At 37.4% G+C, this 27,669-nt stretch overlaps 1 long non-coding RNA gene across 1 annotated transcript; it reads left to right on the plus strand.

Annotated features, from left to right (window-relative positions):
* Window positions 1-5,098: 5,098 nt before the first annotated feature.
* LOC109027253 (uncharacterized) lies at window positions 5,099-11,673 on the plus strand. The gene is made up of 4 exons (XR_002006374.2): window positions 5,099-5,192; window positions 9,183-9,261; window positions 11,064-11,243; window positions 11,507-11,673. It is a non-coding gene; the product is annotated as an uncharacterized lncRNA (long non-coding RNA).
* Window positions 11,674-27,669: the final 15,996 nt, after the last annotated feature.

The raw sequence follows: 27,669 nt of genomic DNA on the forward strand, positions 1-27,669 counted from the left end.
TCAGTTCATCAAAAGGGAGAAAAAGCACCTTAGCAAAGAAGAGAGTTTTATTTCATCCAGGTTATTCATTATTGATCAGAAAACAAGAGCTATCCCATTAATTCTGCAAAATTCCAACTGATCTCTTTATTTCACCGCCAAAGACTGAGAGGGAGAAGGGCCTTTCCTTTTAACCTTAATCTCAGTCTCAAGTCAATTTGTTTTTAAATTTTAGGAAAAGCCTTTTCAGTCATTAATTGATCTAGTGAATTGGCAGGGGGTGGGGTGGGGCTCTGTTTCTACCTCATTACTCAACATCTTTGTTTTTCTATGTGTTTTCTTTCATTAAACATAACTGTGAAAAGAATTGACTGGTTTTGACCAATGTGGTATGCTATAAAGAATATTAAAATATACCTTCATTATTTGGTTTAGGTTAGATCATTTTGAATCAAAACGGATCCAGAGAAGAGTTTTTAGACTTATAACATTTTGGGTGTTTAACAAATATTTGTTGGGTTAGTGAATAATTCCCATAACATTAAACACAATATAAAAAATTACTGGAGGCAGGGTCTCACTCTGTTGCCCAGGCTGGAGTGCACAAGCACGATCATAGCTCACTACAGACTTGAACTCCTGGGCTCAAGTGATCCTCCCACCTCAGCCTCCCAAGTAGCTAGAACTACAGGCTCACACCACCATGCCCGGCTAACTTTTTTTTTTTTATGGAGATGGTGTCTTGATATGTTGCCCAAGCTGTTCTCAAACCCCTGGACTCCCAAAGGACTGGGCAAAAAATTATCGTTATTATTATTATTATTATTTTGAGGCAGAGTCTCGCTCTGTCGCCAGGCTGAAGTGCAGTGGCACGATCTTGGCTCACTGCAACCTCTGCCTCCCAGGTTCCAGCGATTCTCCTGCCTCAGCCTCATGAGCAGCTGGGACTACAGGCCTGCACCACCACACCCAGCTAATTTTTGTGTTTTTAGTGGAGGCGGGGTTTCACCATTTTGGCCAGGATGATCTCGATCTCTTGACCTCGTGATCAACCCACCTTGGCCTCCCAAAATGCTGGGATTACAGGCGTAAGCCACCTCGCCTGGCCAAAAAATTATTTTTATATCCACATTTGTCTATGTGATTCACTTTATCCAAGATGAGTTCTACGATTTTGTGGTCTATGCTGTTAGTTGCCTTCCCTCGATCCCTTCTCTCATTTCTCAGGTGCTAACAAAACCCCAATTTTGTTAGGGCGGGGATGTCCCCAGGAAAACATGCTAGCCACTAGGTGGAGCCGGGAGATACAGGTCTAGCCAATGAGAAGAAAGCTTAACCTGCTGAAAGCTTCAGAGAAAGCTTTCGGATTTCTTATTAAAGGGGAATTGAGAAGGCGCCACCTGTCCCATTTTTCCTGTCTTGAACCCACAACTCAAGCATTCATGTTGTGAAGATGGGGAAAGGGTAAGCAAACTGCAGAGACATTGGCCCTGCCGTGGAAGATCTGCTATTTAGAAAAAAAGTCACAACCCATGATACATGCAGCAGATATGTAGTTTCTAGTAGGCTTGAGGTGCTGTTTTGTCCAGAGGCAGGTAACCAAGAAGCTGATGCTTAAATTGTGTTTTCAGACAAATGAAAGAAGAACATCTTGAATTTATACAATGAGTGGGAGAAGGCTTAATGTGTTCTTAGAATTGTAACTCCTATTTGGAGAGATTGCAAAAAGGAGCACCAGGGACAGAACCCTTGGAAGGGCCACAGATAAGGGGAAGCTAATAATGAAATGAAAACCAAATGCATGCCCCCGTTCTATGCAACTACTGACTCTCTGCCTACAAATGTTAGTTCAAGCCTAAAAGAAATGTGATTAAACTCGAGAAAAAGAAATAATAAAAATTAAATATTTTACTTCTTTATCCTTTTTTCAATTAATAATATATGAAGTGGCCAAGTGCGGTGGCTCACACCTGCAATCCCAGCACTTTGTAAGGCAAAGGTGGGCAGATCACCTGAGGTCAGGAGCTCAAGACCAGCCTGGCCAACAGGGTGAAACCCCATCTCTACTAAAAATACAAAGATTAGCCAGGCGTGGTGGTGTGCACCTGTAATCCCAGCTACTTGGGAGGCTGAGGCAGGAGAATCACTTGAACCCAGGAGGCAGAAGTTGCAGTGAGCCAAGATCATACACCACTGCACTCCAACCTGGGTGATAAAGTGAGACTCTATCTCAAGTACTACTACTAATAATATTAATGATAATAATAACGTATGAAGCAATATTCAACTGGCAGTAAAGATTGTAGCTGGGTTCTCATCTGGTTGACTCAATGCTTCTATTTCTCTTGATTTCCTTTTCTGATCATTCTATAATCTTTTAGTAGGGAGATGAAATAAGTTCTTTGTTATTGATGATTCATTTAAAGAATCACATTGAATTTCTCTAAAGCAGCAGTGAGCAAACTTTTTCTGCAAAGGATAAATATTTTAGGCTTCGTGGGACACAAGCTCTCGTTGCAACTATTCCACTTTACCGATGTACTGGGAAAGCAGCTCTAGACAATGTATAAATGACTAGGTGTGGTTGTTTTAATAAAATTTTATTTACCAAAACAGGCAAAGAACTAAATATGACCCATGAGTCCAGTTTGTTAACCGCTACTCTAAAGTAACATTAATGTGAAGTTCCAACTATCTGCATTGGATTAAGCTACTTAGTCCACACTTAAGACATGAGAATCAGTAATTATAGATTCTTAAATTTTTCAAGTTGGAGGGAAACTGACTCAGTAAGGATAAGAAACACACCCTCATTGACAGCAGAGCCAGGCGTGGAATCTGGGGATTTGGGAATCCCAACTGAGTTGCCTCTTCACAGCCATCATTCATTCTACTATTAAAAAAAAAAACTGTAATGTATAGAAAAATGAGCATGTGATGCCTAATTTCAAACTTCCTTAGTGCTTTTTAAGGAAATACTTTGTTATATTAAATAGTAAATATTTATGCATGATATTAATGTTAGAAGTTTTTGTTGTGATCTTTGTTTTTGTGTTCTAAGAGATTTTATAGGTTAAACACACACAATGTTGTTTAATTGATGCCATCTTTCATTAGGCAGAGCTTACTACCATTTGCAAATTTAATGCTTCTTTCAGGACTGAACTGAAGCCTAAAGTTGTAAATAGTGATGTGCAAGGGCCAGCACAGCTCCCATCCTGTCTCCTAGAGAACCTTACATGCATCCCAAAGCCCGGGAGAGAGCAGTCACATCAAGGGTGCATTGCTCATCAGAGTCCTGGGGCCTTCTGGGCAGCGGTTAACCTGGATCTCAAAGAGAAAACTCCTATTTCCAGTATAAAAAGAAGGCAGTATAGGTGGGTGGCTAAGCTGATGAGTGAAAAGCAAGAAAAGAGTGGTATTGAACCTCTGGGCACTGAACAAAACAATGTGGCTATTTGGTTCTAGGCAAAAAGAAAGAGCCAAATGACATTTATGCTCATTTCCTGCTTCCAAACTTACCATGCCCATCCTCAGTACTCAGTCCTTCAGGGCGACATCCCTTCCAAGCTAACAGTTTTACCACTGCCGTCTGTTGGATAGAAACTAAATTTCATCATGATATCTTCTTACAGGACAATTTAAGTAAATCAGAAAGGTTGGAACTAAGCTCTAGTCCCAGTGGGCTCCCAACCACCCATTCAAAGCCAAAGTTCTTGAGAATGACATTTTTTCCCCACATGGGCAATCGGGAACATTGATGGTTACTGTATTTCTAAAATCAGTGTGTCCTGCTTATGTAATAGATGATATAAAAACAGTGCTACGTCAGTGATTTCCAAACTTTCTTTTTTGGTAGCGAGTCATATTCAAACAAAATCTTGAATACGCTGTTCAGTTTGAAGTCAGGACCCATTTCAGCCCCACAGCAGTTCCTGCAGCCTCTCCACAGAAACAAAGCACCGAACAAAGGCCAGTGTGGAAAAATGTGCTCAATGGAATCTCTGTGTTTAGAGAAACCCTAGAGAGGATACTTTGTGAATTTCTTTTTCTGTTTAAAAACTTTTTTTTATAAATCCATCTCCAAATCATGAAGCACTTTTCTCCCTCCAAATTTTCGTGTCAATTTTATCATTTCCACAGACAAAAGTTCTGCAAAATTTCTGCAGCTCAGTGAGCCACAATATTATCAGTATTTAGTGTTCCTATCATTCTGGAAGGTGTAGAAGTTAGAGGAATATATACTTGTCCACACAAGGTGATCTCTGGGGCTGTCTTCTAAAGCCTACCAAGTGCTCATTCATTACTTATTTAAAGATATAGTGCTTTGACACCTGATGGGCTTAAAATTAAATGATTTTCTTATTTCCCAATAGGGTGTCTATCTCTTGGGGGCCGACCTACTATAAGCAAGAATCAACATTTTTTAAAAGTTAAAAGAATTAACTTATAACGAGAAACATGACAATCACACAGAGCATTCTCTACTATGGTAGATCTACAAGATGTCCTAGCCCATCAGCCTAGAACCAAAAGGAACAGACCTGAAGTCTGAAAAATTAAGTTTATAGAACCATGTCCAAACAAGGAAAAAGCTGAGTTATTATGGAATTTGAAGGAAGGGTGGAATTAAGGTGAACATTAAATGAAGCAGTGCTTTGATAGGCTCAAAACAAAACAAGACTTTGAGTAGAGGATCAATATCAAGTCTGGACCATGACATGGACTTCAGGCCCTGTTTCCTTAAAAACTGCAAAGTTAAGATTGATGTTGAATATTGTGTCTAGACACCCCTTATCTGAAGCTCTACAACTGGCTTGGAAATGGAGGCTGCTTCACTGGGTCAAGGTGACTGAGATCCTCCGGGCAAGAATGGAATATTTCATCCTTAATGATACTATTTCAAACGTGACATTTTGATAGTCTATGATGTTAGATAAACATGTTTCTTCATGAGTAAGAAGGCAGTAATCCTTCAAAGAAGAAGGAAGGTTGCGTGACACTTTATAGCTGTGGTCCTTAGGAGAAACATTGTTTCCCATAAATATTGTTGCTGGCTTTATAATCATGTCTGTTATTCTAAACTGATGGATGACTGGAGGAATGTTTACTTTCTCAGGGGATGGCAAATGGCTCTCTCAGTTAGCTGGCTGAGCATGTGAGCAGTCCATGCGAGCAAGATCATTGTTGTCTCCAGCAGTGGAGAGCACCAGGTGAGGACGGCAGCCACACTCACCTCCCATTGACCTTGACCTTTCCCTCTCTCCTGTGCCTCCCTTATTCCTTAAACCCTTCCCTATTTTCCCTGGTGGTGAGATGGGGAAGACGGAGGTGGCAAAAACTTTCTTTTGATACATCCCTCCTTTACTTGTGCTAATATTTTCAGTCAAACTTTTCATCTTTTTGTCTTGGTCCATTTTGCATTATCTTCATAGCTTAATTCTGAGAGAGTAATGGACATCACATCACATTTCTAAATTATTAGGGGACATATCTCATCATTTCCCCTAAAAATTATTTTTAAAAACTGTATATTAGTTCAATACAAGGAAACATAGACCAAATTATCCTTAGTAAACAATTATAGTTTTTGTTGAAGTCATAATTTGGTTGAATTGTAATTTTAGAAAGCAGTAAGATCATCTCATCCAACACATTTGTTTTAGAAATGACATAACGGAAGCCCAGAGAAGCATAATAATGTGTCAAATTTTGAGGGGGCCGCAGAGCCTGGCCAGATATAGAACAGATGTGTTGATTTCTTTATTGTTAGGTTGAAGGCTGCTAGCCAAATATCTAGCTTCCCCTTCAGCTGAATTAAAATAAAATACTGAAAACAACTTCTAAGTAAAACTGACTATCTTATGTTTACTTGGTAACATGGTAGTTTGTTTATTGTGGGTTAACTCTTTGCCTGACTAAATGAAAGTGAAAATGATATTTTCAGCCCTCCAGCACTTTTTTTTAAAAAGGAGATGCTTCTACATACACACTTTCCTTTTTAAAAATGTGTAGAAAAGTTAATAAATGAGTTCACTTTCAAATCAAAGGTTTCTTGATGTGACTTCTACATAATTTTCTGAATTTTCCAAATGAGGTAGATCTGAAATCCCCAGGGCAATTTCTGTTCATGGATAAGCCGGATAAGCCTGGACTTCCCAAGTGATGTCACAGTGAGACTTGAGCTTCGATAACCAAGAACTTCAAGTCCAAACCATCATTTCAAGAGATTATCGAGAAAATAAATGTGAGAAGAGCTTGGTGAGATGTTCAACTGAAATAATATAGTCCTGTTTTCCTTAAGTACTTATAATCACATGTTGAAAATGAACTCTAAAAATTTATTGCTATCCAGTGTCTGAATAACCTGAAGAGAACGTTGTAAAAACTGTCTAGCAAGATGTTTACAGCAAAATATTTTTAAGTGATGAAAACAATTTGCAAGACAATCTAGATACTACAATTCAAGTTTGGGTAAAAAAAAAAAAAGAAAGAAAAAGAAAAGAAAAGGAAAGAATGGAAAAAAAAATTACCTGTGGGTAGTTGTGAGTATGTGGAAAAAAATATTTTCAAGGCATCAAAACTATCTGGATGGAAACTCCCCGAACTGTTAGATGTAGTTGCCTCTTGGACTATATGACTGAGAAGGCAGGAGATTTTTATTTTTCACTTTATGATCTTTTGTGTTTATATTGGTTGTACTTAGCATTGCCATATTTATAATTTAAAAATTCAATTAGGAAAAGGTTATTCAAGTTTGAAAACATCACGTCTCACTTGATTTATGACTTCTTTAGGTTTGAATATAATTAACATTTAGCAAGAATGTGAATATGAATTGCTTTTAATTTCAGTATCAATGGCTTAGTAAAGCTCTTTCTGATGCATTAAGATGTAAAGAAATTATACTGAACTCTCTAATATTATTATGTAATATATAATATTATATATTATATATGATAATGTTAATATGTGATATGAGTATTAGAAGCTCTGAATTTGTCAGAAATTTTGTCTATTTGTGAACTCATTGATTCATTTAATAAATGTTTAAGTACTTTCTATGCAGAAGGCTCTGTCTGAGTTAGATATTAGAAACGAACATGAAAAGTTATAGTCCTTACCCCTAAAGAGGTTGTGCTCTGTTGGAATAGACCAGCACACAGAAAATAATTGATACACCGTGAGAAGTGGTATAATAGATAAGTCTCAGTGGGACGTGGGGATTTATAGCATTTTTTTTGTGTCCATGTGTTCTCATTGGTCAGCTTCCACTTATAAGTGAGAACATGCAGTGTTTGGTTTTCTGTTCCCATGTTAGTTTGCTGAGGATAATGGCTTCCAGCTCCATCCATATCCCTGCAAAGGACATGATCTTGTTCCTTTTATTGCTGCGTAGTATTCCACGGTGTATATGTACCACATTTTCTTTATCCAGTCTATCACTGATGGGCATTTGGGTTGATTCCATGTCTTTGCTATTGTGAATAATGCTGCAATGAAAATACGCATGCATGCATGCATCTTTATAATAAAATGATCTATATTCCTTTGAGTATATACTCAGTAATGGGATTGCCGAGTCAAATGTTATTTTTGGTTCTGTAGGTCTTTGAGGAATCACCACACTGTCTTCCACAGTGGTTGAACTAATTTACATTCCCTTTAACAGTATAAAAGCATTCCTATTTCTCCACAGCCTCACCAGCACCTGTTGTTCCTTGACTTTTTAATAATCACCATTCCGACTGGCTTGAGATGGTATCTCATTGTGGTGGTTTTGATTTGCATTCTCTAATGATCAGTGATGTTGAGCTTTTTGCATATGTTTCTTGGCCACATAAATGTCTTCTTTTGAGCAGGGGCTGTTCATGTCTTTTGCCCAATTTTTAATGGGGTTGCTTGTTTTTTTCTTGTAAATTTGTTTAAGTTCCTTGTAGATTCTGGCTATTAGATCTTTGTCAGATGGATAGATTGCAAAAATTTTCTCCCATTCTGTAGGATCTCTGTCACTCTGATGATAGTTTCTGTTGCTGCACAGAAGCTCTTTAGTCTAATTGGGTCCCATTTGTCAATTTTTGCTCTTGTTGCAATTGCTTTTGGTGATTTTGTTGTGAAATCTTTGACTGTGCCTATGTGCTGAATGGTATTGCCTAGATTTTCTTCTAGGATTTTTACGGTTTTGGATTTTACATTTAGGTCTTCAATCCATCTTGAGTTGAGTTTTGTATGAGGTGTAAGGAAGGGGTCCAGTTTCAATTTTCTGCATGTGGCTAGCCAGTTTTCCCAACACCTTTTATTAAATAGGGAATCCTTTCAATGGAATAGAATAGAGATCTTAGAAATAAGACCACAAATCTACAACTTTCTGATCTTTGACATTTGTTTGTTTTTATTCAGCTTACATGTTCAAACATCATAGCATAACTTTTCTCAATAATTTCTATTTAAACTAAAAATTTTCCAGTGCTTTCTGAAAATGTTTGTTGTTTGTGTTATGAAAAGCTTGGGATAAATATGAAATACATAACATTTTAAAAAAATATATCATGCTAATATCCTATGTCTTTCTTTACAGAGTACTATCAATTTTTGCTGTTTAAATTTTTACAAAGTTCTAGTAATTGCACATTTTGTTTTGTGTGTTTATGTATATATGCACAACTGATACATTTGTGTTCTTTTAATTGAGATCCTAAGTGTTGTTAGCAACAAATACCTTCATTTTGAAGATTAGTTGTGAAGCATTTGACAGTAGTAACACAGTATTTTGTTTTTGACATTAAAACGTAAGTCAGTTTTAACATTTTTCTCTCCATTTGAGAGAATTTTGATATAAAATGGAGTATAACATTTTCTGCAATGTTCAGGCAATGAAAAATCAAAATCGTTTATTTGCTGCAGAGTGTATTTTGCAAGAAACATTCTCACACTGTCAGAAAGTTCACATGGACTGTTCTCTAGGATCATCGTCTAATAAACAGTAAAGTTCCAGAGGTTCTGTCTTTCTCATTCAACTTATAATGCATGAATGTCATTTTTTTTGCATCTTTTAAAGGGAAATGCAGAGTTGCATTTGATGTTTTTGGGTTGTGATTTTGATATGAATATCTTTTCAAATCTTCTTTGTTTTGATAAGTAATTAAATCTTCATTTGATAAAAATATTCATATTTTAAAATGTGAATTATTGAATTTTCTTAGTTGCAGGAATTTCATCAGGGGCATACAAGTCGTGGATTTGACTGGGACAATTTCTTGTACATTTCCATTGTTTTTAACAGTAAGTAAAACCTCAGTGTATATAGAATTTATAATATCTTATTCATAAATCTTATGTAGATTATGCTTAACATACATTTGTTCAATTTAGTTGTGAGTTTAAACAATTTAAGAAAACATCCTCTTTGAAGATTCTTTATTTCTTCTTTCTATTTTGGGGTTACTTTTACATTTTCTACTTCTTTTGTGATTTTGACTGTAGTCATTCCTAAGGATCTAAAAGATTAAAAAATTAAATGTAATTTTACCACGTGTTCATTCAAAATTGCAACTTAGAATATATATACAATTTTAAAAATTAAATGTAGTTTTCCAAAGGAAGTGTTTTCTTCTGAAATATTTAAAATCATTTCTTACAATTAAGCAGTAAAACACAAATTGTAATTGATGGATTGTATAATTTTATTCAAAATTAGTTAAATCAAGCTGAATTTTAAAATTTTTATAATTTTAATAAAATTTTGTTGTTTCATAAAAACAATACTGTTTGTAATTTTACCATTTAATGTCCAACTAGTTGACAATGAAAAGAATTAATACTACGTTTAAGTGATATTATAGACCTATATATATACAAATTTCAAAGCAATCTGAATTGCTTAATATTCCAAAATGTTTCTCAGCTGCTACATGTTAACTATTATGAATGCCACCCTAAAATCGTAAGTGCCTCTGGAGCTGCAAATGGTAACAAGAAGAGAAATAAATGAATAGATGTTCAGCGCTATTGGGAAACAGACTTTCGTTATAAGGGAATCTATTCTATTTATGGTATCTGATAACATGGATTTTACAAGTTAATTTATTTGCCTTTATTCTTTTCTATGTGCAAGAGCTACTCAAATCTCCCCTGCACTCTAAAGCACTGTTTGCCTCAAGCATCCACAGCAGCACAACCCAGAAAGTCTCATGGAATCCAAATGTGGTTGCCTTGTACTTAAGATCCTAAGACAAGATACATAGAGAAATGTTTCCCTGAGGATTTAGAATTACCGCTTGTGTTGCACCAAGAACTACATGCAGAATCCCAGTGATAAAGAGACCCATCTGTTTTTTAATACCTTTTTTTTCATGGTTTTGTCATACCCAGGGCCCTCTGAAGTGTGGAGCCCAGGGCAGGGACCAGCCTTGCCTGAGTCTGAAAGAAAATATTGGCTGGGTCATTTGGATTTTTCTTCTTATGATTTTGGAATTTAGAACTAAGGTTGCTGGGAGCTGAGCCATGTTCATGGCAGAGGAACGGAACTTCCCTTTGTGGAAGTTCCTGGATCTTCCAGAGCCTGGGGAGTTTTCCTCTTCCTTGGATTCCAGGAGATATGTTAATATTCTTTTAATAAATGCCTTTTTTGTGTAGAAATGCTTGTTTGGTTTCTGATAGTTGTAACCTAAAAAATCTTTAGTAAGCCATTGGTCTGCTGTGGGGAGGGTCGAGATGAAACTGGAACGTTGTTTGAACCTAGATCATAAAGTGACTCCAACATCTTCATACCAGGGGTAGGAAACATGCTTGGGAAACATACTGTCTCTTTAGCTTGTCAAATTACCTTAGAATAATTGTATAAAGGTCTCTATTCAGCACTTTCCATTGTTTCACATATGATTATATGATGTCATTGGATGAGGAGGATTTTCCTTTCAATAGGTGGCTTTGGGTGTGGGCTGTGTGTCAGGGAAATAGGAGCTGTAATTGTCTCCTCTTATTGTTCTATCAGGCTCTCTCAGCTTCTAGCAGGTAGGGGAGGACTGAGATTTTAGATACTAATTTATCTCAATCTTGTTCGAATCAAGTCTTTCTTGTTTCAGAGAGGAGGAAGCTGTGCTGTGAAGGATCCTTTTTCATCATGATTATTGCATCCACAGAAGCAGTGATAAATTCTAATAGATAATGCAACTCAGTCTACTTGGATGTTCACACCTGAGACTGGAGAAGACCTGCTGCCTTCTGCAGAGCCAAACATTCCTCACATGCTCCTCCACAATGCTGTGAGCCATATTTATTCATTTAAAAGCTAGTACCTCGCTATTTCTTGTATATTAATTCTTTTAAAACGTTTACAAAACAAACTAAATTTAAAGAGGAAATTATTTACTGATAGAACTAATGGTCTGAAAATAGTTGCCCAACATAGCATCGCACATAGCAACAGGAAGTAGTTTATATACTAGGAAGTCTCTTTAAAATGTGCTTGGATATTGCCAAAATTCTCTGCCTTATAAACTAAGGAGTTCTTTTTTTTATTTTTTAGAGTCAATGCAGCAAGAATAGTCTTATATAGACTATAAACTCCTGGTACACTGTGTCTACATTGCTCACTGCAGTATCCCAACATCTAAGACCATGGTCTTAGATGTCTGGTACAGGACTGGTGCTCAGTATGCACTGAATGAATAAATGAATGAATATAGCAAAGCATTCCATGATGTTCTCTTGAATTCATTTATTCTTTGGAATTTGGGGCTTTTCTGTTTTTTTTTTTTTGGTGCGGTGGTTATGTACTACTAGGGGTATGATATGGGTTCTTCAATAAATCTCTTCAAATTATAATAAAGATTTAGTGCTAACCTTCTGCTCACTATCTCCCTCTAAGTACTACAGATGGATGTGATTAGCATGCAATTTATCATCTTGATGGAATTCATGTCTTACAGGCCTATGGCTTTCAAAATTGAAGTATCTAGATTTATGTTATTTTGTCAAATAGGAAATGGTTTTACTCTATTGAGATTCCTACACTTAAAAATTTATATAGACCTTAAAAAAATCCTAAAGAAGAGTTTGAAAAGTATGGTTAGGCATTCTTCTAGCCATATAGACTATAGAGGAGAATAAGTTTAAGGAAATCATCAAGTAAAGTCAAGAACATAGTAAAAATGGTAACATACCACCTTCATGTAAGATAAAACCAGATAAGATTTTAAAAAGAAGCGTTTATGCTATGCTTAGGAAGCCAATCCTGTTGAAAAAACTGATATTGCAGCCATATCTGTCTGTGAGTAGTTGTAACAATGCTGTAGGTAACATTTCTGAGAGCATGATACAGTGTAGGGGGAATCGATCTGTGATCTTCGGGTCCTCGGGGAAAAGGGTATATGAGGAGTTCTTTCAAAGTGGCCTCTAAATCCACCTGTGTAGTAAACAGTGTCTGACAACTAAATAAATAATTTCCATGTGTACTTACGGCTGTGTTTTAAATGGATGCAAGGGCTGGAGTGATAACTACAGTTCAATTTGTGAAAAGATTTATAGATTTTGTAGCACTTGCAGATTTTATGGACAATTAAATATTTATAGTTCAGTGCTATGGTTTGAGTGTGTTTTCCAAAAGTTCGTGTGTTAGAACCTTGGTCCTCAGGATGGCAGTGTCGGGAGGTGGGGCCTAGTTGACGGTGTTTGGTCATGGGGGCTCTGCCCTTATGAAGAGATTAACGCAGTTCTCATGGAACTTGGTTAGTTCTTAAAGAGTGGGTTGTAAAGCAGGTTGGCACACTGTCTCCCCTCTCCTGCTTCTTCACAATGCTATGAAGCAGCACAAGGCCCTCACCAGATGCAACCCCACAATCTTGGACTTCCCAGACTCCAGAATCATGAGCTAAATCAACTACTTTCCTTTCAAGTTATCCAGTTTCAGGTGTTCTATTATAGCAATAAAAAACAAACTAAGACATTCAGCTAGCACAGAAGGGTCAGCCTGCTGAAATGCATTGGGAGCAAGTGCAATGAAACTGAAAGATGGTCAGGGAAGTCCACCTCCCTCTGGCTCTATCAACTCAGAATAAGCAAGAATGTTTGATACCACTAGGATAATATTTATTGGGCATGTGTAGCATATACTATTAAAAGGCTCATAATTTTGAACCTTTGAGAGAATTTTGGCAAGATCTGGGCTGAAGCTTATCTTTGCCCTCTTTATGACGTTTTGAAAATTAAAAATGTGTTACCATTGAAGTAGATAAATTTAAGAAAAATAATGACTACATTACAGCATACGATTAATAACTAATTATAGGTCATTTTATTGAAACAATACATTCTATTAGGAGGTATTTTGTTTTACTAGATCAAGTTATCATATGCACTAACTAAAAGATATATTGCAAAAATACTTTGTAAACTCTGAAGTACTAAAAATGCTGAGGTTACATACTTACAAGCAATAAAATTAGTTATATTTTAAAATACTTTAATAATTGCAAAAATAAAAAATCAATAGCTTTCATATACACAAAAATAACCAGTCAGAAAATATAAAGCAAAAAAACCCATTTATAATAGCAATAGGAAAAATAAAATATTTAGGAATAAGCTTAAAAAGTGTTCAAAACTAAATGAAGAAAATTATAAACATTCCTGAAAGACACAAAGGTAGAGGTGACCTAACAGAAATACATCTTGAGGTCTTGGTTAGGATGTCTCAATGGTATTTGGATGTCAGTTTTCTCAAAGGTAATTCATAAATTTGATAAAATTCCAATAAAACAGCAATCCCTTTTCTTTCTGTAGCTAGCCAAATTAATACTAAAGTTCATATGGAGAAATAAACATGGTAGGGAAATACTGAAAAGGAATAAGTATAGCGCGTCGATGGGGGGGTGAGGTGAAGTAACAGAGACCAGCCATACTCACATTAAAACATACTATAAAGTCTCTGCTTTAAGAACAGTGTGGTACTGGCACATGAACAGATAGAACAGAATAGAAAGTCCAGAAACAGACCCAACAACATATGGAAATCTAGACTATGACAGAGGTGGTATTATCTCAAATCTTAGGGAACAAATGGGCTTTTAAGTAAAGATGGTGGGGCAACTGGATAGACAGTTGAGGAAAAGATAAAATTATGTCCACTTCTCACACACATAAGAATAAGTGCTAAATGGATTCAAGGTCTAAATGTAACTATACAAGTGCCAGAATGAAACAGAAATGAATCTCTCTAAAATTTGATTGTAGGTAGATTTCTAACTATACCTCAAAAGCCGCAGGAAAGAGAAGAAATGCTTAACAGATCTGACTACAAAAAAAGCAAGTGGCAAAAACAATAAACAAAGTTAAAAGACAAATAACAAATTGGAAGAAAATATTTTAAGTATTTAATCACAGATACAGAGCTAATATCCCTATTATGTAAGAATTTGTAAAATTGAGGAAACACTGACAGTACTATCTTAAAGTGGGCAGAAGACATGAAAAATTCCCAGAAAGAGATATAAACATGGCCCTTAAACATAGAAAAACATGTACAATTTCACTCGTGAAATTAAAATTGAAACTACACAGAGACCCTTCTCATTCACCAGATTAGCAACTATTCAAAAGCTTGATAATACATTCCATTGAAGAGACTCTAGGGAAATACACACTCTCAAACACTGATCATGGAAATGCAAAATGGTATAGCCTCATGAAGGGGGATTTGTCAATATCTAACAAAACCACACAGACATTTACTCTTCAATTAAGCAGTCCTAATTCCAGGAATATATCATGAAGATACATCTTCGAAATACCAAAATATGGGTCAGTTGTAGTGGCTCATGCCTGTAACCCCAGCAATTTGGTAGACTGAGGCAGGCAGTTACAGACCAGCCCGGCCAACATGGCAAAAACCCATCTCTACTAAGAATACAAAAAAATTTAGCCAGGCGTGGTGGCATGTTCCTGTAATCCCAGCTACGCAGGAGGCTGAGGCACGAGAATTGTTTGAACCTGGGAGGTGGAAGTTACAGTGAGCCAAGATTGCGCCACTGCACTTCAGCCTGGAAGATAGAGCCAGACTCTGTCAAAAAAAAAAAAAAAAGGAGGTACATACATACAAGGTTCTTAACTGCAGCATTATTTGTAATAGCAAAATATTGGGAACTATCTGAATACCTTGGAGTACTTCACACAACAGAGTACTACACAATTTCACTAAAAAGTATTTCTATGAACTTCAGGAGATAAGTTTTTTTTTAAAGCCAATTGTAGAAGAGCATCTACAATATGCTACCTTTTGTGTAAGCAAGGAGAAATAAGAAAATACACAAGTCTGCTCTTTTTTGGAAAAAGAAACACAGGAAAAATAAACCAGAAGACAATGAAATCACTTACCTACAAAAGGTGAGGGAAAATCAGACAGAAGTGATAGAGAAGGCAGTGATACTTCTCCGCATAAACCTCTACGAAATGGATAACATTACTACATTGAAGTGGGGGTTGCGGGGGCAAAGAACTAATTCAGGTAACTTTAAAGACAACACTTTGATAATATACTTTTACTCTAGGGAAAAAAATAAAGAACTTCAAATGCATCTTAATTTCTTTTTACTTGATTTGATTTGATATGCATGGTGATTTGGGTATAGCAATTCTGAAACGATTTTATATGTGTTTTAGGACTGGGAAAATGACTCAGTGTTCTGATGCTGTTGAAAGGCAGAATTCTCATTGTGGAAGAAGGGAGATTCAAAGATGGAGTGGGTGGGGGGAAGGCAACAAAGAAACTCGTGGAGTGGGATTGATATTGAAAGTATCAGTATAACTGCAGAATTTCTATGACATGTATAGACAAGCCTTTGTGTGTGTGTATGTGTGTATGCATCTCTGTGTGTGTAGCTTTCTTAGCTCTATCCTCAAAAAGGGCCTGGAGGCAGACCCCCTCAGTAACAATGAAAACATCTAGTGCTAAGATTTTGGTTTCTAAATACCATTCCCCATGATAAGTAAAGAGAGGTCCTTTGAGAAATGGCTGATTCCTGTGCCGGAGCAGGGATGCTACTTGATGGGTCTGAAATATCTTGTTGAACCAGAAAGCAAGAAAGTGTTGTTTTAAACAAAAATTATGGGAGCACATCAAAAGGGAGCCAGCTTAAAGGGGATCCAACTTGCCAAGTCTGTGACAATCTGAGCATTAAAAGTATTAATAACAAAGGCCGAGTGTGGTGGCTCGTGCCTGTAATCCCAGCACTTTGGGAGGCTGAGGTGGGCAGATCACAAGGTCAGGAGTTCGAGACCAGCCTGGCCAAAGGGGTGAAACCCCGTCTCTACCAAAAAATACAAAAATTAGCTGGGTGTGGTGGTAAGCGCCTGTAATCCCAGCTATTCAGGAGGCTGAGGCAGGAGAATCACTTGAAACCAGAAGGTGGAGGTTGAAGTGAGCCAAGATCGTGCCAGTGCACTGTAGCCTGGGGGAAAAAATGAAACTCCTTCTCAAAAACAAAAAAGTATTAATAAGAAAAATGAAGTATAACCCACGGATAAAATTGGAATCTATATATTCATACTAATAATAGGGGAGAAGGGAGAGAGGAAGAGAGGCAAAGAGGAGAGAAGAGAGAGAGGGGAGAGAAGAAAGAGGAAAGGGAGAGAGAGAGAGAGGAAAGGGGAGGGAGACATTTCTTATAGAACAAAAGAACACCTACCAATAAATGTGGAGAGAGTGGGTAAACATGTAAAATCAACAGTTTACAGCCATTATAGCAAACTTTAATTAGAGCAAGAATCAAGTTTAGGAAGAAAAGTGTGATGAGGAGTAGAATATTTGCATGGGCTTAAAGTGTCTTTCAACATATTGCTTACTAGTTGCAAGGGAGAAAATAGAAATTCTATAGTGAAGAAAATGAACAAGAGTTTGATCAGGTGATCAAAATTAATATAATGAATGAATGAGGAGCAGATGGATATTTTATGCCTGGGATATCTGAGGAGGACACAGAATTGTTTATGTAGTTTTGTGGACAGGGAGGAAACATCAGCAAACCCAAATGGAGAAACATTCCATAAAACTACTGGCTTTTGCCATGAAAGGCAAAGGAAAGACTAAGGAACTGATCTAGATTAAAAGAGACTAAAGAAACAGACAACTAAATGTAATCCATGGTCCTCTACTGGCTTCTGGACTGGAAAGGGTAAAAAAGTTATAGGGACATTACTGAGATAATTGGAAAAAATATACATAAAACTATTGCATCAAAGTGTCCTGAATTTGATAACTGTACTATGGTTATGTAAGAGAATGCCAGGCTGGGCACAGTGGCTCACGCCTGTAATCCCAGCACTTTGGGAGGCCAAGGTGGGTGGATCATGAGGTCAAGAGTTCAAGACCAGCCTGACCAACATGGTGAAACCCCATCTCTACTAAAAATACAAAAATTATCTGGGCGTGGTGGCACACACCTGTAATCCCAGCTACTCAGGAGGCTGAGGCAGGAGAATTGCTTGAACCTGGGAGACTGAGGTTGCAATGAGCCAAGATCACAGCACTGTACTCCAGCCTAGGTGACAGAGTGAAATTCTGTCTCAAAAATAAATAAATAAATAAATAAAGAAGGAATAAAGAATGTCCTTAGTCTTAGGCAATAATTAGAAAATATTAAGAGGTAAAAGAAAGTGTAAAAGGCTTACCCCTCAAATGATTCAAAAAATGTAAAGAGTACAGACATGGGCAAACAGAAAAACAATGATTTTTAAATTGTGGTTAAAATGTTAAAAATTTTAGAAATCTGGGTAAAGGATATATGAATATTTTATGTATTGTATAAAAAATTTTGTAAGTTTGAAATTATTGCAAGAAGTTTTTCTAAACATATGATTAAAAGATTTTAAAAATTCTGACTGCTCTTTACCCAATCAGATTGAATTAGTAAGAAATGGCTCTAATTTGTAGTACCCTGGGAGCCTGTGAAAATTTCTATAATGATACCCACCTAGTCTCTATAAGTGAATCACACGCCAGAAACATCTGCCCTGTGATTCTATGGAGATTTCTGACGTCTATAAATTTGAAGGAGTATGTTTGAGAAGAAAAGCAGAAGTTTCCTGCTACTTAAGTCTAGAATGAAACAGGATTCATAATCTCTATATTTCGGAGCTAATCAAGTGGCAATGTCAATGGGGGAAATCCAGGTCAACTTTAATTCCCATCATGACTAAGTGGCAGAAAGACTCAGAATACAATGACCTAGAACTGACCTCAGGGAGAAATCACAGTCAAATCAAGACCGCTAATTTCCAGGATTCTTGGTAAGGATGACTCAGCAATTCATAAATCTCAACATTTACAATAAACACAAACGTACGTCACATGTCTTTTACTCTCAAATACGTAGTACAGTACCAAGCTGCTTCTCAGGACTACATATAGTGTTTATATATTCTTTAAAAAGATAAGTTCAGATAGAGACACAGTTTACCAAGTATAAAGGAAATGTATATAACCATCTTAAATGTATTAGACATTAAAAATGTAGTATGCTCATTACCCACCTTGAATTTCTTAGCTCTGGAAGATAGCATATTCTTCAAAAGCTATCAGTTTCATTACCTAAGAAATAGAGACAATATTGATTTTCTTCAAATGTGTTCAACCCTTTTGTTCAAAAAGTAGTCATGTTTTCATTTGAAAGAGAAATCCTAGAAACTGTGTGGTCTGATTGCTTATCCGTTGGTGTATTCTCATAGCCTCTCTGGCTTCCCTGTTGATTTATAATACGGCATCATTCAAGGTAAAAAAGAAATTGCTACATTGTGAGTCAATTCATTGCAAATAACAAATACTAGTTTCAGCTCTGATGTTGATTGTATGATTTAGAGCAAATAATGTATCTCTTTTGGCCTTAGGTTTGTTTGGTTGGTTGGTTGTTTTTGTTTGTTAGTTCTTTGAGACAGGGTCTCACCCAGTCACCCAATTTGGAGTGCAGTGGCGCAATCACGGCTCACTGCAGCCTTGACCTCCTGGCCCAAGTGATCTGCCACCTCAGCCTCCCAAGTAGCTGGGAGTACAGGTGCATGCCAACATGCCTGGCTATTTTTTTTTTTATAGAGACAGTGTTTTGCCATCTTGCCCATGCTGGTCTCAAACTGCTGGGGTCAAGTGATCCACCCACCTTGGACTCTCAAAGTCCTAGGACTACAGGTGTGAGCCATAATGCCCAGCCCAGGCCTTAGTGTTTTGTTTTTGTTTTTGTTTTTTTTAATAAAGTAAAGCTTCACAAGAAGGGCAAGCAAAACAGTGAGGGATCTAGAAACCATATGACTTAGAGAATGGTTACCAGAACTGGAGAGATGTCAAGTTTAGACTTGAGGGTTGGATTTGGCTTATGACAGCTGCCTTTCCGTGGTGATGAAGGAGAAGAGTGAGACTTGGTATATGGCTCAATGGGCAGGATGAAGCTGTGAGGTGGAAGCGCCAGCAAAGTGGATGGTAGAAAAAAGTTTAAAATGCTAGAGAATTTCCTAACAATTGAGCTGTGCTACATGGAGGGAACTGTTTCAGGGGTCACTAGTGGAGCCAAAGGAGACCTTAAATAATTTGGAATAGCAAAAGTTCAGCATCGTGCAAGATACTGAACTTCTAGATAACCGAAACACCCAATTCTTTTTATTTATTTATTTATTTGTTATACTTTAAGTTCTAGGATACATGTGCACAATGTGCAGGTTTGTTACATATGTATACATGTGCCATGTCGGTTTGCTGCACCCATTATCTTGTCATTTACATTAGGTATTTCTCCTAATGCTATCCCTCCCCCCTCCCCTGACCCCATGACAGGCCCCTGTGTGTGATGTTCCCTGCCCTGTTTCCAAGTGTTCTCATTGTTCAATTCCCACCTATGAGTGAGAATTGCAGTATTTAGTTTTCTGTCCTTGTGATAGTTTGCTCAGAATAATGGTTTCCAGCTTCATCCATGTCCCTGCAAAGGACACGAACTCATCCTTTTTATGGCTGCATAGTATTCCATGGTGTATATGTGCCACATTTTCTTAATCCAGTCTATCATTGATGGAAATTTGGGTTGATTCCAAGTTTTTGCTTTTGTGAATAGTGCCACAATAAACATATGTGTGCATGTGTCTTTATAGTAAAATGATTTATAATCCTTTGGGTATATACCCAGTAATGGGATTGCTGGGTCAAATGGTATTTCTAGTTTTAGATCCTTGAGGAATTGCCACACTGTCTTCCACAATGGTTGAACTAGTTTACAGTCCTACTAACAGTGTAAAAGTGTTCCTATTTCTCCACATCCTCTCCAGCACCTGTTGTTTCCTGCCTTTTTAATGATCGCCATTCTAACTGGTGTGAGATGGCATCTCATTGTGGTTTTGATTTGCATTTCTCTGATGGCCAGTGATGATGAGCATTTTTTCATGTGTCTGTTGGCTGCATAAACGTCTTCTTTTGAAAAGTGTCCGTTCCTATCCTTCGTCCACTTTTTGAGGGGGTTGTTTGATTTTTTTCTTCTAAATTTGTTTAAGTTATTTGTAGATTCTGGATATTAGCCCTTAGTCGGATGGGTAGATTGCAACAATTTTCTCCCATTCTGTAGGTTGCCTGTTCACTCTGATGGTAGTTTCTTTGGCTGTGCAGAAGCTCTTTAGTTTAATTAGATCTCATTTGTGTATTTTGGCTTTTGTTGCCATTCCTTTTGGTGTTTTAGTCATGAAGTCCTTGCCCATGCCTATGTCCTGAATGGTATTGCCTAGGTTTTCTTTTAGGGTTTTTATGATTTTAGGTCTAACATGTAAGTCTTTAATCCATCTTGAATTAATTTTTGTATAAGGTGTAAGGAAGGGATCCAGTTTCAGTTTTCTGCATATGGCTAGCCAGTTTTCCCAGCACCATTTACTAAATAGGGAATCCTTTCCCCATTTCTTGTTTTTGTCGTGTTTGTCAAAGATCAGATGGTTGTAGATGTGTGGTGTTATTTCTGAGGCTTCTGTTCTGTTCCACCGGTCTATATCTCTGTTTTGGTACCAGTACCAGGCTGCCCAAACACCCAATTCTAAGTTAAGGTGATTCTTCGTCTAATTTGGCCTAAGATTGAGTTAGCCTGTTTAAGAAATTAAAGCAAGCTCTTGACTCATATTCAGCTTGGGATCGGTTAAAGCCCCTAGATCTTTTTCACGAGAATGCCTGCATAGTCAGACTTCCCCAAACCTGTACATGAACAGCAAGTTCTTTATTTTTATGGGTGATGTAAATGTGGAAAGTCTCAGCATAGATAATTGTCAGCACATGAAATTTCGGCAACTGAATAGACAAATTAGATACCATGCACCAGTGAGTCAACAACTAATTATATTTGTTAAGCTGGTAAAACATTCTGACTTCTTGAGGTGTCTAACCTAGGCTTGCATACTCTTTTAGGGGATCTTTTAAAACTGTTTCTATGCTGGTATATAATCTCATATTCCTCCTACTGTTATTTTATTAAGTACCTCATTTTATTTTTATTTTCTACATGGTTCAGCCTAGTTGTTTCTATTAAAGCCAAGATAACTTCAATTGCTCAACAACGAGGTGAACTTGAACTGCTGAGCATGATCAGTCTCATCAAATTGGCAAATGCTTATCGAGGGTCTATCTATCACATGCTGTGCTTGATGCAGTGGGAAATATGAATGTATGGAATCGTGGCTTTAAATAATGTGTAAGCTACTTGAGGGCTCTGGGAGTATAACTCACAATGCAATCAGTCTGTGATGAGTTGAGTGAGTGGAGGGGATAATAAGCACTTACAGGAATTGAAAAGATACCATCTCTTGGAGTGATGTGATCAGGGAAGTTTTTATAGAAATAGTAAAATTTGAAGGACGTTCAGAAAATGACAAGGCCTTTTTGTTTTGTTTTGTTTGTTTTGTTTTGTTTTGTTTTACTTTCTCTTTCCATTATCAACCAGGGGAGATTAATTCAAGAAATAGAGGTGTGTCTTAAGAATTCCAAGAGGAGAAAGACAGCCAGACCTCAGGAAGCAATCATAATAAGGCTCGGAAAATCCCAAGCCTTTTCTTTCAGTACCTCCCTCTGCCTCCCTTGAGCCACCTGCTTTAGTCTGTCTCTTCCTGTACACAGATTTTTTTTTCTACTTCTTTGGTTCATGGGGATAGAATTTTCATGTCATAATTTCAGCTACCTGCAGAGAGTGAACTTCACTTAAAATTTCTTTGTGAGGACAGTTGAAACTGTTAGCTCAGGCTAATCTAAAAGATGCAATTTAGAAACGACTGTCAAAAGAAAAATAACTTAAGATTTTCAGTTCATCACTCAATGTTCATCCTGAAGATTTCTCAAAGACTGCTACCTACCTCCCTGTTTTTCTTCGACTTTTTTTTGTAGCAAGGTTTTGAGACATTGCTACGGCAGCGTAACATAGTAGGTGAAGTATCCATTGATAAATTATATTTTATCTGCTTCCATCTGTTAGCAGGTAACTTCTCCACTAAAAGGATATGGTTCTGTAGAGCAATGGCATATGCAGACAGTGATCTGTTATTCCACTATTCTCTTAAGCTGTCAATCAGATTGATGAGCCAAATTTATGCTTCTAGTCTGTATTTGTGGTTATAACCACGTAACATTTGCTTTAGATTGTTTGTAGGGAAAGTCAAAGTAGGATGGTTTGTTGGAGGTAAGATGGCCTAAGAAATAAATCAAAGCATTTCAATTATGATGTATAAGAAAATTTAGAGTTGGTTTGTACAAATCCATATCCAATCAAGGTCCAAGCATTATATTTGATGGTTAAGCCTTTTAAATCTCTTTGATTACAGAGCAGCTCACCACTCTCCTTCCTCCCATCCCACCCTTATTATACCATGGGTTTATTGAAGATACTAAGTCACTAAAGGTCTTATGGATGGTAGTGACTTGATAAAATAAGTGTTTAAGAAGGAATATTGTGGCCAAAGTGATGAGTGCATTGGAAGAAACATTAAACTAAAGATTGGGGGAGTACATGTAGGAAATAATTGCTGTATTCTGGGCAAGCAATGATGGTAATTTGAATTAGGTAATTAGAGCAGGAAATGGAGGGAGGAACTCATCTTAGGTTCAATCCAAGTGATAGTTCCAAACTCCAAAGAGCATTACAGAAGCATTATCTAAGATCCATAGTTATCTAACAAGTGAGAGTAATATTAAATAAGCTTTACTCAAATGTTTGAGCAATATAATTAGGTAGTGATCTCTCCAACCCAAGAAGTGTTCAAGAAAAAAACTGGATGACCAGCCATGGGCAATTATGTAACCTCAAGGCAAGAATCTCTTGTTTTCTCCTCTTCAACAAGTGATTGTCCAACATGTAATTGAAGAGTAAGAGGAAACACAGCTTTGTAAACCAGTCCATTTTTTGGCTGAGCATCTATAACTATAAAAACTATAAGTAGCTCAAAACTTATCTAGTTGGTCCTGGTCTTCTTTCTAAGACTATATAGAAACAGCTACATTTCTTACCATTTTCTCTTCTCCATGCCAAACGCTTTAAGTTCCTGTAACTGTTTCTAATTTCCCATCCTCGTTCCTTTTTTCTGGCCATGCTCCCAACTGTCACTGTCCTTTTTGGAGTGTGCACCCAGAACTGAACACCCTTTGTGAGGTACAGTCTAACCTGAGTGCAATAGAGAGGCTGTTCACTCTGCTGTTCCAGACCTTTCATTAATGCAGCCAAAAGTTACAGTTAAGGTTTTAGCAGTTCCTTCATGCTCTTGACTCATTTTGAGTAAAAAAAGAAAATTCCCAAAGTTATTCTCTTTATATGCTACTGTTTTGACATGTATAAATGTGAAGCTCACCTTGAAATCTAACCAGAAAACTTCATGTTAACCATAACACATGTTTCTTTGTTGGATTCAAGTTATTGTTCAAGTTCCTTTTGAACCCCACATCAGACATCCAGCATTGCAGTCACTGTTCTCTTAGTCTTATATTTTCTGGAGCATTGACTAGAAAGCCAGCTCAGTCTATATTCATTAAAACAGAAAGTTTAAATAGGGTCAGACTATGATGGAAAACTCATGCAGATCCCTCTGCTGGATGACATGGCTTCATGAGCAGCACTTCCTTAGATATGGTCCCTTACCAGTTACAAATGAACTTAGTTGATTTATTACATTCTATCCCCAAATATTCTTCTCATGCCCAAGGATATAAAAGACTTAATCTTGTCTGCCTGCAGCCTTACACTGGTCTACCTAAAGAAAACCTCTACAGACAAAGGAGATGAGCCCAGCATGGCTTGTTTGCAGTGAATCTAAGCAGATTCCTCATCTGTTCTGGGATACGTGCGTCGAGCTTGCCAGACTGTGGTTTGTAGACTTTATCTTCCTCCCCTTTTGAAAATCAAGGTAGCGTATGCCAAATTCTACCTTTTTGGAGCCTGTGCCATTCTTCACTGTCACAGATTAATGCAGCCTTGTGACCTTTCTGACAAATTCCCATGAAGCTCATTAGTTTAGACCAAGAGATTTAAACTCAAGGGAGTTGAGTTTTAAGAATCTTTACCAGAGTTGGATCAAACACGGCAGATCTAAAGATTACTTTCATTGATGGAGGCAATGGAAGCAAACTAGGAGTAGAAGAGTAGAGTTTTCTCCCTGTCTCCCATTGATGTTACACCACCAGCCCTTGGAGGAGGTCTTTGCCTTCTTCATTCTTTCTTTTTTATAATGGAGTGTTAAATAGCTCAGATGATTTATTCACTACTGTACTGAAAGTGAAAAACAGAGTGGCTGTATGGGTACTCCAAGTATGGTTTCTATTGAATGCATATTGCTTTTGCACCACAGCAAAGTAAAAGAAAAATCACATCAAACCACACTCAGGGACCATCTGTATAACCTTAGCTATTCATGGTTTTCTTGGGAATATATTTTTTAAACTTTTATTTTAGGTTTAGGGGTAAAAGTGCAGGTTTGTTATATAGATAAACTTGTGTCATGGGGGTTTGTTGTACAGATTATTTCATCACCCAGGTATTAAGTGTAGTACACTTTAGTTCTACTTCCTGCTTTGAACATACTCCAAATCCCCTCACTTTTCACTTCAGCACTTTTCACAAGCCTTTGTTCCTACAACTTTAGCATTCCAGGTCCTGGATGTAACCTCACATGCATATTACTCCTTAATTATGAGCTTTTCTACCTTTCCTGTGTGCCTTTCTAAAATCTGAGCTGAATTCCTTGAGAGCCATATAAGCACCTTTGCCGGCCACTTCAGCTTTACTCAGGCTGGGTTATTTGGAGAGATCATTAGTTACCCAAACATTTCAAATGCTCTCTATTTTATAGTTGAAATCATGGACTTACATCTAGCTTTAACTGAACTCTTTCTGAAATGTCTCCCCAGGTCTAGTTTAAATATCTGACACTCTTCAGAAGACATAGTCTTTTTTACTCAAGATTCTCAAGGAAGCAATGTGGTAATGGAAGAGGCCTGGACTCTTGAGTCAGGGCTTTGCTCTAAACCTGCACCTGCTAAAACTAGCTGAGTGACCTAAGGCCAGTTACTTAATGTCTCTGAGGCTAGGTGGAGATACTGATGCGTTCCCTCACAGAGTCATTGAGATGAATAAATACAGTGGTATGTTTTAACTGCTGTGAGTGACATCTGATATGTGGTAGGGGCTCAGGAAGTGTTTGTACCCGTCCTCTTTGACTTTCCCTCTTTTCCCTTCAGTTCACCAACCTGCTTTCACTTGTTTTTCATAATTTATCCAGGATAAAATCTCCCCTCATGAGTTTTTGCTTCTTTTGGGAGTGTCAGCATCTAGACAGGTAAGTTAAAAACTTATCAGTCTTTCAGTGTGAATGAATTAAACTCTGTCAGCATATGAGAAATCCCCCATCACTGCCACATCATGCCTGTCTGCTGCTTTTGCAATCTAGGTCAAGACTTCAGTCATATCCTCCATCTGGTCAGATGATGATCACTATTAACTCTAAAAATTATTTAGAAAATACTTAGAACATTTTCAGCCTTTTACAATTAGCTGTTCTTATGTTTAGCTTCTTATTCCAAAACACAGTAATCTTTTACATCCCAAGATGGTTTTTCTCATCTTGGAGAGATGAGAAAATATGGAGAGTCCAAAACAGTGTTTTAGCCTCTCCATGAAACTTTTCTATTCAGATTCCCTACAGTTGTATGTACTGCTGCAGCTATGTTACCATTCCAAGAAAGTACAATGTAGACTCCAATTTGATGATGGATTCAGAAATAAGTTTTCAAACTTTCAAATCTAAATATGATGGATGTATACATTCTCTGATTCCAAAATAACACTATTTGGTCTGTTTTCACAATTTGAATTCTATTCCTGTTGGAATGCCTGGCTCAAAAGCCAGAGTGCCTTCTCCGTCTTGATTCTCTCTTCATTCTCTCCTCTTTGAGTCAATTTGCAGTTTTATTCCAGAATGAACCTCCTGGGTTGTCTGGGAGTATCAACAAAGGCATATTATAACACTATACATTCCTAGTTTTATTTGGCAGCACCAGCCCTGAGACAGGCCTTCATTTGTGATGGTCAGAATGCCTACAAAACAAGGAAATATTTATATGTGCAAAATTTGGAAGGTACAGGGAGGCAAGTTGCATCAGTGGGAGATCAAAGGTCAATGCTGGATGGGATGTTTTGTTCCCAGCCTCCATCAGTTGAACTTAGGTGGAAACGGATCAAAGGCTCATGGGAAATGGGCATGGAACTCCCCACCGTCCGATGCCAAGTGGTGACCAGAACAGATGGGAGTAGAATGATAAGCACAGCATCCCACATCAATGGATACTTATTTGGAAGTAACTGAAGTGGAAAGGTCAGGATAAAATGTCAGCATCTCTGTGTGGGTGAAAATATGTCTGAGAAACTAACTTCGCTCCAAGAAATATGAAGGCAAAGGGGAATGCCTTGGAATCAAAGAGAAGACACTTTCAGTGCCTTTATCCCAGCTGAATGTACTCTTAGACTCCCTAAACCTGATTAAAGTTTTCTCTTACCCTTAGTATGCAATCCTTGCTTTACCCTTGTTGCTATTTGGTCAAAAAGTTGGAGAAGTTGCTGCTAGTGAAATGTTTATGGAAGAAAATGTTTTGGTAATGAAAATAACAGGAAACAATTTTCTCCTCTCGATATTTTTAGGATACTTAGAAAAACTTCAGGAAAGTCATTTTGAGCTGATCACTAGATGTTCATTATTTCCTCTTCATTTAGTTTGATGTTACTTATGAATTCACTAACATTTATTGAGTATTTGCATTGAGTCAGGTTCAAGAGAGGTTTATGGTCAGTCATATACACCCCAGGGGCACTAACCTGGGAAGGTTAGTGATTTATGGAAGCAATGACTCAGGAAAGCAAAGTCTAAGATAAATTGATAGTATTAACACAAATATTAATATCAACACAGGAGTGCCCTAAAGAGCAGAAGGGAGTGGGAGGTTGGATGAAGACTAGAAAGCTGCACAGCTTCACAGCTCTAGGCCTTATTCTCCATTGCATAGGAACCCTTATAGTTTCTGTTTGCTATGCTGTGCCCTTTGAAAGAAAACTGCAAACTTCCCTAATCATGACATGATGCACCCACGTTTTCCGACATTAGCAATGGAGTAAGAATCCTGTGTCCAGAGGGGCAGATGGATCTTGCGCCTCTGACTTG

The sequence above is a fragment of the Gorilla gorilla genome, chromosome 5 (assembly GCF_029281585.2).
Source record: "Gorilla gorilla gorilla isolate KB3781 chromosome 5, NHGRI_mGorGor1-v2.1_pri, whole genome shotgun sequence".
Lineage (NCBI taxonomy): Eukaryota > Metazoa > Chordata > Mammalia > Primates > Hominidae > Gorilla > Gorilla gorilla.